At 38.6% G+C, this 16,774-nt stretch overlaps 1 protein-coding gene across 13 annotated transcripts in view; it reads left to right on the forward strand.

Annotated features, from left to right (window-relative positions):
• The first annotated feature begins 487 nt into the window (after positions 1-487).
• The window catches only part of AOPEP (aminopeptidase O (putative)), a 340,655-nt gene continuing 324,368 nt past the window's right edge, over positions 488-16,774 (forward strand). For 6 of the 13 annotated variants that reach the window (XR_005053840.2, XR_012127791.1, XR_012127790.1 and 3 more), the window contains exon 1: positions 488-616. The gene's annotated coding sequence lies outside the window, so the exon portion shown is untranslated. The remainder of the gene's footprint in view (positions 617-16,774) is intronic. The other 7 variants (XM_036991155.2, XM_036991159.2, XM_073228768.1 and 4 more) reach the window with 4 other exon arrangements.

The raw sequence follows: 16,774 nt of genomic DNA on the forward strand, positions 1-16,774 counted from the left end.
AGTTCAATAAGCCTCTTCAGAGGGCACTTCCTTGATATCTAAACTACTTTATCTCCTTTAGTTTCTTAGTATTTTTCTGAGCAGCTGTTTTTCTTCCACACACTCAGGATCTCTACGAACGCATCTGAGTTATTCAATGGTCGCTTTCTCAACTAGAACGAAATCTCCATGAGGGTAGGCACAGAGGTGTTTGTTCACCGCTGGACCCCCGGATTCTGTAACCGTGCTTGCCTGGTGCATAGGACGTCAATAAATTGTAGTGGAGTGAAAATCTATACAAAGGTTGTATATAGCAGAGGCAGAGTAAAACAAGGGGCCAAAAGTGCACTTTTGTATTTCAGTCACATTTTTTTCTTACGTATCCATAAGATTTTGCTGTTAGGAGAAGTTGGGTAACAAGACAACCCTACAAAGACCACTCACGCCATCCCATGCCCGCGGCACCTCTGCGCCTGCGCACACTAGCCCCGTGGCCGAGCCCCGCTCTCCCAAGGGGGCGGGCCAAGCCGTCTGCGGCCCGGGCGCGTGTGGGTGACGTCACTCAGCGTGGCCTGGGTCGTCCGTGGTAACCCTGAGTCTGCGGAAGTGGAGATCGGTGGGCAGGCAGCTGAGACAGGTAACCTCTGGTCTCCCCGTTGGGTCCCACCTTTCCCCGCTCCGGCGCCGGGAGGGCAGCAGGGACTGCCTCAGCCCGTTCCGAAGGCGACCGAGAACTCGCCCCTACCCCGTCTTTCCTTGGTCGGCAAGGTCCCCATTCCCTTCCAGTCTTCCCAGACTCCTGAGGCTGTGCTGTTCCTGGGGCTGGGCTGAGCGGCCACTTCTCTCCGCCTGCACTTGAGGGGTGGCCATGGGCTCTGTCTCTCCCCTCCCTCGTGGCGCAGACCCTTCCTCAGCCCCCGGGGCCGCCTACTTCCTCTCTCGCTTCCAGGCCCACCTCACCCGCTCCCCTCCGCTCGTTGCTTCACGAGACTCCAGCCCTGTTTATGGAGACAGAATGTTTATTTCCATGGGCAGTGTAACTCATCCCCTCCCCCTCCCCCACGAGGATCCTTACTGAGGGCACCAAGTTTTGAGTTTCGGTGTTTCTCAAGCTCATTCGTTCTCTGCGGTCTGCAGTTTTGCTCATTAACGGCTGTATTTGTTGGATAAGGAGGTGGTGCAATAATGTGAAAATCTCTTGTGATAAATTCATGATCCGAATGGGATCCAGTCAGCTATTGAGATGGATGGAACAGTTAAACTGTTCCTGTTTCCTGGAAATTTTTTTTGGTTTTCAAGAAATGACAATTCCCCTTGCAAAGTTAGCCATCAAAATAAATAAGCAACAGAACCCCACCAGGAATATTTAGGGCGCAAACAATAATAGGATTCATATTGTTGATGAAGGAATTTGGGTTATTACAAAAGCAACCTGACTAGATAGGGGAGGAGAAGCAGGATTCTGAAATCTTTGATCTCACTGATGGTTTGGTTTTCTATCTTCTTGTACTCTAAGTATGTTACATTTTTTAATACAGCATTATCATACTTAGCAAAATTTTAATTTGATTCTTCTATTTGTGGGACAGAGTAGAATAAGGTTAGGGAGTTAATAGTAGTTGCTCGTTGTTGCATGAATTGTGTTCAGCACTTTGCACATGTTTTCTCCTTAGTTTACACAACAACCTTTGAGTTAGGGATTACTCTCCTCAATTTACAGAGAAGGCAACCGAGGCTTAGTTATGTGAAATTAACTTGCCAAAATTTATAGTGACTAAATGGTGGAGCCAGGCTTTAAGTTCAGATTTGTGTGTGACTTCAAAGTTGTTTTTTAAATAACTCTACTACTAACAATCAAATTCTAGGCTTTTCAAAATAGTTACATGTTAATTCTGTGAGTTTGTTCACTCATCTGTCCAAATGATTTGACACTTTCTAATATCTTTAGTATTAAGTTTAATATGCCTGGAATTAAAATACCTGGAAAGCTTAATTTTTTACTCCCTTACATACCACATTCACCATCCTCATCTTTACGAATGAGGTAAGTGGCAAATAAGATTGCTCAGTACAGTCCTTGTGTTTGGAGCCCTCAGAGAATGAAAAATTTTTTGATAGTTGAAAGCTTTATTCCTTTAGAAATGAAAATCATAATGGCTGCCTTGGATGAAAAATTTTTAAATGCACTAAACAATCCCTTGCCTTCTTAAACGCTAGGTATACTGAACACATTTTAACCTCCCTTTATGTTTCAACTTTGTAACATTATTAGTCTGGTTTTTGCCTTAGGTTCTTTGAAAATTGCATGCTAGTTCTCTGAAAATTATTATTCCTTGAATGATATTTGATATATGGTAGTTACTGAGTTTACTAGGGAATTAAATTATCCTAACTAGAATCCCTTATCCTAAGCCATTCTGGGAAAAATGGTAACTTAACTAAATTCATTTTCAATGTGTCTTTGTAATATGCCTTTTTCTTGGGGTGTTTGGAGTAGGGATTTCAAATATTTCATTTTATATATATCAAAATAATGGACTTCAGTTTCTGTTTTCAATTTGGGGATATTTTAGTGACTGAAATTATGGTTTATCAGTACATGGGAACCCTCTCTACTTCTGAATTGAATACCAGTTGATTTACACATCCATTTATGGTGCCCTGCTCAAGTATACTACTGCACTCATGTTACGATGTTTCTATATGGATAAATACCTCCTCATAAAGCCACCCTTATTCATTGACCTCACATACAGGTATCTCCTCAGTGTAGTTCTCTTTCTCTTTCCCTTCAAGTTGCTAAAAAAAAAAAATTGTATCAACAAAGTGAAATAATGTTCCTTATGTAATTTGCAAAGTATGGACCCATTTTCAGGTATGTATTTTAAACCAAGGCCAGCTAAGAATTGATACTGATTCCTTTGGTGTCCACAGTTAGGAACTTGAGAATACATGACCTATCATTTATTTTAATCCCATTAAGACTGATACTGATTTTTAACTTTCTTGTTGAAAATACAGGCTGTGTTTTTAAAAATACTTTTTAAAATTGTGGTACAGTAGTCATAGTATAAAATTACTATTTTAGCCACTTTTAAGTGTACATTTCATTGGCATTAAGCACATTATCCTGTTATTTAGTTATCATCATTATCCATTTCCAGAATTTTTTTATCTTTCCAAACAGAAATTCTATACCCATTAAACACAACTCCCCATTCTCCTTAATCCCTACCCCAGCTCCTTGTAAACTATTCTGCTTTGTGTCTCTATGGATTTGCCTCATCTAGGTACTTGATATAGGTGGAATCATATACTATTAATCGTTTTGTATCTGATTTATTTCACTTGGCATGTTTTCAAGGTTCATCCAAGTTTTAACATGTATCAGAATTTCATTCCTTTTTATGGTTCAATGTTACTCTGTTTTATGTAAATGCTATACTTTTGATGCATGTTGAATTATGCTTCTTTCTGCTTCTGATTTCATGTGGTATGAACTTAACACCTGGTGATTGAATTTGACTGTGAGCTCTAGAGGATAGGAATGAAAATATCAACAGTGATACCACTGTTATTGAACTATGAACAAAATATCTGGTAACAGTGTTAAACTGGAACTTGAGTATACTTTATAGTGTTGTTTTCTCACTAATATTTAGTCTGAGAACAGTGAGGACAATAATAATAATGATAACATTACCTAGAATATCTATATCGTGCTGACAGTATGCCAGGCATTATTCCCAGCACTTGACCTGTGAAGTAGGCACTGTCATTGTTCTATTTTACAGATGAAGAAACTGAGGCCCAGAGAAATGAAATGAATTGTTAAAATTTCCAGGCTGGCAGGTGGTGAAATTGGGATTTGGATCCAGGCTGTGTGGCCCCTGAGTTGATTTACCCTAAGGTTTGAGCTGCAACTTAGGTTGGTGTCAGCTTTGTGGTTGTTTTGCTGGCAACATCTGTCCTCCATCCTCTCCTTTTATGCCATTTAAAAAAATAAATTACTTCTTAGCTCAAAGGGCAGCTGAACCCAAACTGTCAAAAGAGTGACAGGTGCTTCTCCATGGATGGGGGTGATTACACTGGGATGGAATTTGGACTGCATTTTCACTGCTTAGTGCGGGTTACCTTTCTTTTGAGAGCCTGTCCCTGAAAAGCAGATTCTGAAGCTTTCTCTGACCTCATATTCCATACACAATGTGTTGGTGGTTGACTTTAGATAGTGTACAATTCCCACACGATTTTCCTGTGGGTGGAAAGAGCATTCTGTTCATAATATTACTGGCTGTCAGAATGGTTTGTGGCACTCTCATTTTGTTGCTAACTCATTACTCTGTATTGCTTTATTCCTGAAGAAATTATTTTGAAATAGCATTTTTATATGCATGATAAATTTCTCTATGATTTTTTCCTGGCTTTTTCTTTTGCTTACATTCTATTTCTTTGACACTTGCAATTGAAGGTTTAGTTTTTTAAATTGATGGGAATCAGGATATACTTGATATATTTTGGCAGCAAAGGTGACAGCCTGTTTCTCTTGCGCTAATGCTGTTTTGCCTATGTGGCCAGTGTGGTGCATACTTGGGGGTATGAACTGTCTGAGTAATGTCTGGTAGAAATAGAAACATAGAGTGTGTATGAAGGGCTCAAAGGTCCTTTGATACATCACTTTACTCTTCACTCAGCAGTTGAGAATCTGAAGCCTGAGATGATTACATGATTTGCCTATATTTATACAGTTTTAAGGTCCATTTTAAAGAGAAGAATCCCTAGGTTTGGGGGTCCTTTGGCATCTACCTCATTGTATTTATGGTGCCTCCTTACTTATAAGAGGGGACTCGCATTTTTTTACTCCTATGTCCTTATTAATCTTATGATAGCATGTTCTAGGTGAGAGACAATGACCTGATTAGGTTGCAGAGGCAAAGAGCTAATGTGATGGATTCAAGAGAAACTTAAATTGTAGGACATCACAATTGCTTGTATCTAGGTGAGAGTAAGAAATCTGGTATCCCCAGGACTATAGCTTAGATAACTGGGTAGATGGTAATGTCATTCACTAGGAAAACTTAGAAGAGATCAGGAGGTTATATGGATTTGAAGTGAGTATTGAATGGATTGCATAGAAAAGCAGGAAAGATTAAAGCTGGAGCTATGGGGCACACCAACATCCAAGAAGTGGGAGAAGGAAGGGCCAAAAAGGTAGGAAGATACAGAGGAGAGAATGGTATCACAAATACTAAAAGAGGAGAGGATTTTAAGGAGGGCCTGGTAATTTGTGTTACTGCTCCAAAATTAAGGACTTAAAGAACCCACTGAGGTTGGTAAGTAGGGAGTCATTTGCATCCACTATGGAATTCTAGTAAGGACTTGAGCAGTGAGTAGTGGACTGAAAGGGAGATGGAGAACTGGAGATGGGGAGTGAGGACAGTTATTTTAAGGAATTTGGCTGTAAGGAGAAAGGAGAGTTGGAGGAAGAAGTGGACGTAAGGAAGGGTTTTTGTTCATTTGTGGGTTTTTTCCCGTAAGAGATTGGAGCATTCGTGTACTCCTGAGGTGTGAAGGGCTGGAAAAGAAGAAGAGGTCGGGGTCGAGGATTTAGAAGCTGGGTGATTGGTGAAGCCAGGTTCCAGAGGAGGACGGTGAGATGACATCCACAGCACAGCCATGATCAGAGACAGCTGGGGCAGGAGGGATGCTTCTTCCCCTCTCCCAAGGGGGATGAGAGAGAGGTGGACACATTTGTAGGATGGGGAAGGAGTATGTGGAACTTCTTGTGTAATGGTAGCAAAATTTCTGAAGTAAAGTAGGTTAATTTGCTGATACTGAGTGTGGATTTGGTGGGGTGGGGATTGAGGGGAGAAGACGTGTGGCATAGTCACTGATGAGAAAGGACAGGAGTTGAGCTGGTGACTAGAGACATGAAGAGTTGCCTGCCTAGTAATGTGGAGGGTCCTGCTGAGGTTGGAATCTGAATACGTAGTCAGCCATTCTGGTTGTCTGTGTTTATTTAGCTTTTTGTTGAGCTTAGCACACTAAGTTTAGAAGTGGAAAATTTGGATGATTTAATTAGATAAGGGTTAGGTTTAAAGAACAGGTGTGTCAGAAGGATGAAATGGCGACAGAACTGAGGTTAAAATGTTCTGAGAGTGATTGAAGAAATGGACTACCTTATGTAGAGAAGGCCACAGAGCAGGATTCTCAACTTCAGGAACATTTGTAATTCTGTCTTGTGGGGGCTGTCCTAAGTGTTGTAGAGCGTTTGGTACCCCAGGACAATAAATAATGTCTCCAGACATTGCCAGTTGTTCTTTGAGGAGCCAAATCACCCCCAACTGAGAGCCACTGCCCTAGAATCAGAGAGAGCAGAGAGATGAGGGAATGGAAAAGCCCAGGAACTGGAGTCTCAGTAAAGTAAGTTAAAAGGGTTGGCAAGTAAGCAAGAGAAAGAGTAGGGAGAATAGGGGGTTGTGTTCTGAGATTAGACTATGGAAATTCAATCTGGCATAGATGTTGCTGTTCCAGGTAATGAAAATGTGAAGAATGAACCGTTGGTTCCCTGAGTAGAGTGAAGGCCAAGGTTGTCGGCACTGAGTAGGTAATTTTGGGAGAGAGAGAAAATAGCCTGTAGTTATAAAGTAAGTTGGAAAAGCAGCAGAGGGACAGCCTAAGAGTTTAAGAAATGAAACAAGAAGTAAGACTTTCTGGATGTTTTTTCATACTCTGCCCATCAAGTGTGTCTTGATTCTTTTTCTATCAATTTCCTGAATGTGTCCTTCCCTTCTGTGCTGTGTTAAAAAGTTAAAGAATTTATCCAGCTTGTTTGGGTTTTTTTTGTATTTTTTAAAGAGTAGTTTTTTTTTTTTGTTTCTTTTTCTATATTTTCTTAGTCTGATTTTGTGACCTTTTACCTCTGAGTATAACTAGTGTTCAAAGGGCCCTGGTTCTGCCCATTTCAGAGCTTTTTTTCTGCATTTGGCATTTTATTTATAAAGTCTACTTTCTTTGGCAGATGAAACATACCCTTCCATCTTAGACTTAAATCTTAGAAATTTTTTTGCCTTTTCCTCCTATTATATTCTCTTTTTTTTTTGAACAAAGACCAGATATATTCTTTATTATTGCACAATTGATAAATTTGATTTCTCTGAAAATTTCTTATACATGGAATTTTTTATGTCTGACTTCTTTTACTTAGCATGTTTTTGAGTTCATCTCTATCAGTTTTTCTTTTCATGACTGAATAGTATTCCATTATATGGATAACATTTTGTTTATCTGTTAACCAGCTAATGAACATTTGGACTGTTTCCAGTTTTTGACTATTAAGAATAATACTTCTCTGAGCATTTGCATTCAAGTCTTTGTATAGACATGTGTTTTAATGCCTTTTGGGTTGAAACCTATGAGTGGAATTGCTAAGTCATATGAGTAACTTTTTTAAAAAAAGTTTTTTATTAAGGTATTGATATATACTCTTATGAAGGTGTCACATGAAAAAACAATGTAGTTACTACATTTACCCAATTATCAAGTCCCCACCATACCCCAATGCAGTCACTGTCCATCAGTGTAGTAAGATGCCACAGATTCACTATTTGCCTTCTCCGTTACACTGTTTTCCCCATGACCCCCCCCGCCCCCCGCCGTGACCATGTGTACTAAACATAATACCCCTCAGTCCCCATCCCCCTCCCTCCCGACCCGCTCTCCCAAACCTCTCCCCTTTGGTAACCACTAGCCTCTTCTTGTAGTTTCTGAGTCTGTTGCTATTTTGCTCCTTCAGTTTTGCTTCATTGTTATACTCCACAAATGAGGGAAATCATTTGGCATTTGTCTTTCTCCGCCTGGCTTATTTCACTGAGCATAATATCCTCCAGCTCCATCCATGTTGTTGCAAATGGTAGGATTTGTTTTCTTCTTATGGCTGAATGATATTCCATTGTGTATATGTACCACCTCTTCTTTATCCATTCATCTAGTGATGGACACTTAGGTTGCTTCCATATCTTGGCTATTGTAAATAGTGCTGCGATAAACATAGGGGTGCATACGTCTTATTGAATCTGAGAAGTTCTATTTTTAGGGTAAATTCCAAGGAATATGATTCCCGGGTCAAATGGTATTTCTATTTTTAGTTTTTGAGGAACCTCCATATTGCTTTCCACAATGGTTGAACTAGCTTACACTCCCATCAGCAGTGTAGGAGGGTTCCCCTTTCTCCACATCCTCACCAGCATTTGTTCTTAGTCTTTTCGATGCTGGCCATCCTAACTGGTGTGAGATGATATCTCATTGTGGTTTTAATTTGCATTTCCCTGATGATTAATGATGTAGAATATCTTTTCATGTTTCTGTTGGCCATCTGAATTTCTTCTTTGGAGAATTGTCTCTTCATATCCTCTGTCTATTTTTTAATTGGGTTATTTGCCTTTTGGGTGTTGAGGCATGTCAGTTCTTTATATATTTTGGATGTTACCCCCTTGTCAGATATGTCATTTACAAATATATTCTCCCATACTGTAGGATGCCTTTTTGTTCTGTTGATGGTGAACTTTATCCTACAGAAGCTTTTTAGTTTGATGTAGTCCCATGTGTTCATTTTTGCTTTTGTTTCCCTTGCTCAAGAAGATGCATTCAGGAAGAAGTTGCTCATGCTTATATTCAGGAGATTTTTGCCTATGTTTTTTTCTAAGAGTTTTATGGTTTCATTACTTACATTCAGGTCTTTGATACATTTTGAGTTTACTTTTATGCATGGGGTTAAACAGTAGTCCAGTTTCCTTCTCTTGCATGTTGCTCTCCAGTTTTGCCAACACCAGTTGTTGAAGAGGCTGCAATTTCCTCATTGTATGTCCAGAGCTCCTTTATCATATATTAATTGACCGTATATGGTTGGGTTTATTATCAGGGGTCTCTAGTCTGTTCCATTGGTCTGTTGTTCTGTTCTTGTGCCAGTACCAAATTGTCTTGATTACTGTGACTTTGTAGTAGAGCTTGAAGTTGGAGAATGTAATCCCCCAGCTTTGTTCTTCCTTCTCAGGATTGCTTTGGCTATTTGGGGTCTTTTGTGGTTTCTTTTTTCTTTTTTGAGAGGGCATCTCTCATATTTATTGATCAAATGGTTGTTAACAACAATCAAATTCTGTATAGGGGAGTCAACCCTCAATGCACAATCATTAATCCATCTCAAGCCTAATTCTCGTCAGTCTCCAATCTTCTGAAGCATAACGAACACGTTCTTACATGGTGAACAAATTCTTGCATAGTGAATAAGTTCTTACATGGTGAACAGTACAAGGGCAGTCATCACAGAAACTTTCGGTTTTGATCACACATTATGAACTATAAACAATCAGGTGAAATATGAAAATTCGTTTGATTTTTATACTTGATTTATATGTGGATCCCACATTTCTCCCTTTATTATTATTATTATTATTATTATTTTTAATAAAATGCCGAAGTGGTAGGTAGATGCAAGATAAAGGTAGAAAACATAGTTTAGTGTTGTAAGAGCAATTGTAGATGATCAGGTGTATGCCTGTAGACTGTATGTTAATCCAAGCTTCTTTTGTGGCTTCATATGAATTTTAGAACGATTTGCTCTAGTTCATTGAAGAATGCTGTTGGTATTTTGGTAGGAATTGCATTGACTCTATAGATTGCTTTAGGCAGGATGGCCATTTTGACAATATTAATTCTGCCTATCCATGAGCACGGGATATGTTTTCATTTATTGGTATCTTCTTTAATTTCTCTCATGAGTGTCTTGTAGTTTTCAGAGTTCAGGTCTTTCACTTTATTGGTTAGATTTATTCCTAGGTATTTTATTGTTTTTGATGCAACTGTGAATGGAATTGTTTTCCTGATTTCTCTTTCTGCTAGTTCATTGTCCTATTCTCTTCTCTTTTGCTCTTTTGGTTCACGTTTATTTTTGATATATAATTACATGTATGTACAATGTTGATTGAGAAATAATTGTAATGGACTCCATAAAGAGGACATGAACTACTTATAGAATATGCCTTTAAATGCTCTTTCCTGTGTTCGATAAATCAAAACTTCCAGTGGAACTTGGTTTTTTACCTTCTCTTAATGAGCTTATCATGTATTACTCATCAAGAAAGAATGGGTACTAACTCCCACCCCTTTTAGGAAGCATCAAAAAATAAACCTTATCCACAGATACAAGCTGACCTAGGTTTTGTTGTATCACAAGTGTCCTTGCAAAGTAGGAAGTAAGTAGGTGGCATTAACCCTTGACATTTTTGCTTCATTCTCACACAAGTTGTTCTTCGTAGAAGCTGATCTATTTGATTTAGTATAAAAAACAGCTTCTATCAAGGAATATACAATGATTGCTAAAACCCCAATTGGTCATTAATAATGATTTTTATGGCCTTCTTATGATTATTTCTAAGATAAAGATTAATTTATTACCTCAGTGAAGATCAGTATTCATACAGACCTGATTTGTTTTAGTGTTTAGATCTAACATTTCAAAGGAGAAATGGATTGCCCTCTCCAACTATAAAAATGGCTATTCATACAAAACAGAAAAGCATGCCAGGAGACATTTTGTCAAAGAAGTTACACTTTAAAAAGCATCAGCATTCAAAAAGACATACGTGCCCCTATGTTTATCGTAGCACTGTTTGCAATAGCCAAGAAATGGAAGTAACCTAAGTGTCCATCAGTAGATGAATGGGTAACGAAGATGTGTTACATATACACAATGGAATATATTCAGCCATAAGAAGAAAACAAATTCTGCCATTTGCAACAGCATGGATGGAGCTAGAGGGTATTATGCTCAGTGAAATAAGCCAGGCAGAGAAAGACAAATACCAAATGATTTCACTCATCTGTGGAGTATAAGAACAAAGAAAAACTGAAGGAACAAAATAGCAGCAGACTCACAGAACCCAAGAATGGACTAGCATTACCAAAGGGAAAGGGACTGGGGAGGATGGGTGGGAAGGGAAGGATAAGGGGAGAAAGGGGCATTACAATTAGCACACATAATGTAGGAGGGTGCACAGGGAAGGCAGTATAGCACAGAGATGACAAGTAGTGATTCTATAGCATCTTACTGTGTTGATGGACAGTGACTGTAATTGGGTATGTGGTGGGGACTTGATAATGGGGGGAATCTAGTAACCACAGTGTTGCTCATGTAATTGTATATTAATGATACCAAAAAAGAAAAGGGCAGCAGCATTATATCCCATGGTTTGCTCTCTAGTGGCAGATGACACTAACCCATCTGTGCTCAGTCTGCAGCCATGCTTGGTACTTGGACAGATACAGGATTCTTCAGTGGTCACGTAGGAGCAAATGATGCCCAGTGACTTTAACTATTATTTATACTAAATCTTTTTGATTCAGAACATGGCTTAATGTGTTTTCTAATAAAAATAGTGTTTTAGGTCCTGGAAATACCATGGTTACAGTATGTGTTGTGTTTAGTCATTTTTTTACAATGATTTAAGAGAATCGTATTTTTTTTCACACCACATGGTAAATTATTAATGACATACAGTATTTGTAATATTTAAGCAGCTATGACTAACACTTTGAAAACATCCTTCTCTATTCAGATAGTTCTATATTTGTTTTCCAGTTTTACCCTCTTTTGTTAGGCATATATCAAAGTCTCAAAGAAAAGTGAACGGTTTAACTTTACTTTCAAGACTTCCTAATTAATTTTAAATGGTCCTCAGATTAAGTGTCATTTATGTGTTCAAATCTAGAGGATAATTGAGCTTCTGAAGATCTTCTAAAGATTTTTATCTTGCTCCCAAATTCTTTTCAATTTCTAGGAATTTGTTGATGTCTCTTTTCTTGGGAAGGATGAACTACATACTTGTTCAATTCACTGCTTAGAATCTGATGCTCAGAGTATATTTTAAACCTTGATGAGATGCATTTGAAAGCTGTTTTGAGAGAATGGGGCATCCATTCATAGTGTGTAAATTCTGGACCCATGTCTGAGTTGAGGAATCTGTTACATATTTATTGCCACAAATGACCAGAATATAAATATTGAGATCTGAATGCTTTTTGATATTTCTATAGAATCTTTGAGTTCATACTTGACCTAACTTTGCCTTTAGACTCAGTACTCATCGGTGAGTTTGCTGTGGCTGTAGTCCTATGACAGTCACCAAATAAATCAGTAAATCGAGGGCGCCTGTCATGGTTTCTGAGTAAAAGAAGTATAGTTTCCTGAGACAGGAAAAGAGGGACCTCTTACCCTTCCTAAAGCTTTCCTGCTGTAGGAATTCTGGTTTCCTTAAGAGGACAGAAAGGTTGTCTGTGTATGGTAGGAAGTGGGGGTGTAGGGTCAGACAGAGACCAGCCAGGTATTGGGTGAGGGAGATGAAGAGTGTTCATCCCTGGAGTTGCCAAGAAAGGACAAGCTTATCACCCATACTGCAAGATTTACATGATGGGAACTTGAAGATGTTGAGTAGCAAGAGTCCCACACAAGAAGCCCTGCAACTGGCTGGAGCATTTGCCAGATGGAGCTGTTTTTGAGCACCATTGGACTCCACAGTGAATCCTGTCTTGCTGGTTGGGAAGAGACCAGAGTTAGATGAAGCCAGTGATTCTCAGTGTCTGATCTCTGGACCAGCATCAGTGTCACCTGAAACTTGTTTGAATGACAGATTCTTGGAGCCTGGGAGTCTGTGCTTTAACAAGATCTTCAGAAGATTCTAAATGCACAAATTTGAAAACCACTTGTGCAGGCAAGTCAAAGTGGTTGAGAACCACTTTGTCTAACTTTGTTGGCAAAGTCACATCACTAAGAAAGAATGAGTGGAAACTTCACTGTGTGCTGGACATCCTTTACTCTTTATGTAGAGATGGCCGTCCTTCCTCCTACTGAGTAAGCTGTGTGTCAAGCTGAAGGATAGAAGAGATACTTTACCTTCATTATAAATAGTAACATTGTGCTTACAGGTGGAGATACCCTCCCTTCATTGCTGCAGTTCACACTGGATTCGAAATTCTGCCAAACTGTCATGGGAGAGAGCTTTTCACCTTGCCTCCTTTTTCATTTTAAATACTTACTCTTTTATTCTTTTTTTTTTTGTACTTCATATGTGTGGTGACCTGTGAGGTCCTCTTCTCATGGCTTTGTAAAATCAAGAGTTGGTTCAAGTAGCTAAGTGGTTCACAAGCACTAGGATACTAAGAATTACCTGGACATCTTAAAATATGGATTTTTGGCCCCTATCCCTGGAGATTCTGATTTAGTAGATTTGACATAATATCCAAGAATTTGTATGTTTTTTTATTTTTATTTTGTTACCATTAATCTACAATTACATGAAGAACATTATGTTTACTAGGGTCCCCCCTTCACCAAGTCCCCCCCACAAACCCCATCAGTCACTGTCCATCAGCATAGTAAGATGTTGTAGAATCACTACTTGTCTTCTCTGTGTTGCACAGCCTCCCCATGCCCCACTCCACATTATAGATTCTAATCGTAATGCCCCCTTTCTTTTTCCCCACCCTTATCCCTCCCTTTCCTCCTATTCTCCCCAGTCCCTTTCCCTTTGGTAACTGTTAGTCCATTCTTGGGTTCTCTGATTCTGCTGCTGTTTTGTTCCTTAAGTTTTTCTTTGTTCTTTTACTCCACATATGAGTGAAATCATTTGGTATTTGTCTTTCTCTGCCTGGCTTATTTCACTGAACATAATACCCTCTAGCTCCATCCATATTGTTGCAAATGATAAGATTTGTTTCTTTTTTATGGCCAAATAATATTCCATTGTGTATATGTACCACATCTTCTTTATTCATTCATCTACTGATGGACACTTAGGTTGCTTCCATTTCTTGGCTATTGTGAATAGTGCTATGATAAACATAGGGGTGAATCTGTCTTTTTCAAACTGGGCTGCTGCATTCTTAGGGTAAATTCCTAAAAGTGGAATTCCTGGGTCAAATGGTATTTCTATTTTGAGCTTTTTGAGGAACCTCCATACTGCTTTCCATAGTTGTTGAACTAATTTAGATTCCCACCATCAGTGTAGGAGGGTTTCCCTTTCTCTACAACCTCGCCAACATTTGTTTTTGTTTGTCTTTTGGATGGTAGCCATCCTTACTGGTGTGAGGTGATATGTCATTGTGGTTTTAATTTGCATTTCTCTGATAACTAGTGATGTGGAGCATCTTTTCATGTGCCTGTTGGCCATCTGAATTTCTTCTTTGGAGAACTGTCTGTTCAGCTCCTCTGCCCATTTTTTAATTGGATTATTTGATTTTTGTTTGTTGAGGTGCGTGAGCTCTTTGTATATTTTGGATGTCAGCCCTTTATTGGATCTGTCATTTATGAATATATTCTCCCATACTGTAGGGTACCTTTTTGTTCTATTGATGGTGTCCTTTGCTGTACAGAAGCTTTTCAGCTTGATATAGTCCCACTTGTTCATTTTTGCTTTTGTTTCCCTTGCCCGGGGAGATATGTTCATGAAGAAGTCGCTCATGTTTATGTCCAAGAGATTTTTGCCTATGTTTTTTTCTAAGAGTTTTATGGTTTCATGACTTACATTCAGGTCTCTGATCCATTTTGAATTTACTTTTGCGTATGGGGTTAGACAGTGATCCAGTTTCATTCTCTTACATGTAGCTGTCCAGTTTTGCCAGCACCATCTGTTGAAGAGACTGTCATTTCCCCATTGTATGTCCATGGCTCCTTTATCATATATTAATTAACCATATATGTTTGAGTTAATGTCTGGAGTCTCTATTCTGTTCCGCTGGTCTGTGGCTCTGTTCTTGTACCAGTACGAAATTGTCTTGATTACTGTGGCTTTGTAGTAGAGCTTGAAGTTGGGGAGTGAGATCCCCCCCACTTTATTCTTCCTTCTCAGGATTGCTTTGGCTACTCAGGGTCTTTGGTGTTTCCAAATGAATTTTAGAACTATTTGTTCCAGTTTGTTTAAGAATGCTGTTGGTATTTTGATAGGGATTGCATCAAATCTGTATATTGCTTTGGGCAGGATGGCCATTTTGATGATATTAATTCTTCCTATCCATGAGCATGGGATGAATTTCCATTTGTTAGTTTCCTCTTTAATTTCTCTCATGAGTGTCTTGTAGTTTTCAGGGTTAGGTTTATTCCTAGATATTTTATTCTTAATGATGCAGTTGTGAATGGAATTGTTTTCCTTATTTCTCTTTCTGCTAGTTCATCGTTAGTATATAGTAATGCAACAGATGTCTGTGCATTGATTTTGTATTCTGCAACTTTGCTGAATTCAGTTATTAGGTCTAGTAGTTTTGGGATGGATTCTTTAGGGTTTTTTATGTAAAATATATATCATGTCATCTGCACACAGTGACAGTTTAAGTTCTTTACCAATCGGAATGCCTTTTATTTCTTTGTGTTGTCTTTTTGCTGTGGCCAGGACCTCCAGTACTATGTTGAATAAAAGTTGGGAGAGTGGGCATCCTTGTCTTGTTCCCGATCTTAAGGGACAAGCTTTCAGCTTCTTGCTGTTAATTATGATATTGGCTGTAGGTTTGTCATATATGGCCTTTATATGTTGAGGTACTTGGCCTCTATACCCATTTTGTTGAGAGTTTTTATCATGAATGGATGTTGAAATTTGTCAAATGCTTTTTCAGCATCTGTGGAGATGTCTATGTGATTTTTGTCCTTTTTGTTGATATGGTGTATGCTTTTGATGGATTTTTGAATATTGTACCATCCTTGCACCCCTGGAATAAATCCTACTTGATCATGATGGATGGTCTTTTTGAATTTGGTTTGCTAATATTTTGTTGAGTATTTTTCATCTATGTTCATCAGGGATATAGGTCTGTAATTTTCTTTTTTTCTGTGGTGTCTTTCCCTGGTTTTGGTATTAGAATGGTGCTGGCCTCATAGAATGAGTTTGGAGGTATTCTCTCCTACTTTTTGGAAAGCTTTGAGGAGGCTGGGTATTAGGTCTTCACTAAATGTTTGGTAAAATTCAGTGGTGAAGCCATTGTGTCCAGCAGTTTTGTTCTTAGGTAGTTTTTTGATTACCAGTTAAATTCTGTTGTTGGTAATTGGTCTGTTCAGATTTTCTGTTTCTTCCTTGGAAAGTTGTATTTTTCTAGAAAGTTGTCCATTTCTTCTAGGCTATCCAATTTGTTCGCATATAATTTTTTATAGTATTCTCTAATAAAGCTTTGTATTTCTGTCATGCCCATAGTGATTTTTCTTTCTCATTTCTGATTCTGCTTATGTATGTAGACTCTCTTTGTTTCTTGATAAGTCTTGCTATGGGTTTATCTATTTTGTTAATTTTGTTGAAACACCAGCTCCTGCTTTCATTCATTCTGTTGTTTCATTCTCCTCAGTTTTTGTTTATTTCTTCTCTGATCTTTATTATGTCCCTCCTTCTACAGACTTTGGGCCTCATTTGTTCTTTTTCAATTTTCATTAATTGTGAGTTTAGACTGTTCATTCCTGAGGTAAGCCTGTATTGCAATATACTTCTCTCTTAGCTCAGCCTTCGCTGTGTCCCATAAACTCTGCAGTGTTGAGGTACTGTTTTCATTTGTCTCCATATATTGCCTGATCTTTGTTTTTATTTGGTCATTGATCCATTGATTATTTAGGGGCATGTTGTTAAGCCTCCATGTATTTGTGGGCTTTTTGTTTTCTTTTCATAATTTATTTCTAGTTTCCTACCTTTGTGGTCTAAGAAGCAGGTTGGTACAATTTCAATCCTTCTGAATTTACTGAGGCTCTTTTTGTGCCCTAGTATATGATCTATTC

Source organism: Manis javanica, chromosome 2, assembly GCF_040802235.1.
Source record: "Manis javanica isolate MJ-LG chromosome 2, MJ_LKY, whole genome shotgun sequence".
Lineage (NCBI taxonomy): Eukaryota > Metazoa > Chordata > Mammalia > Pholidota > Manidae > Manis > Manis javanica.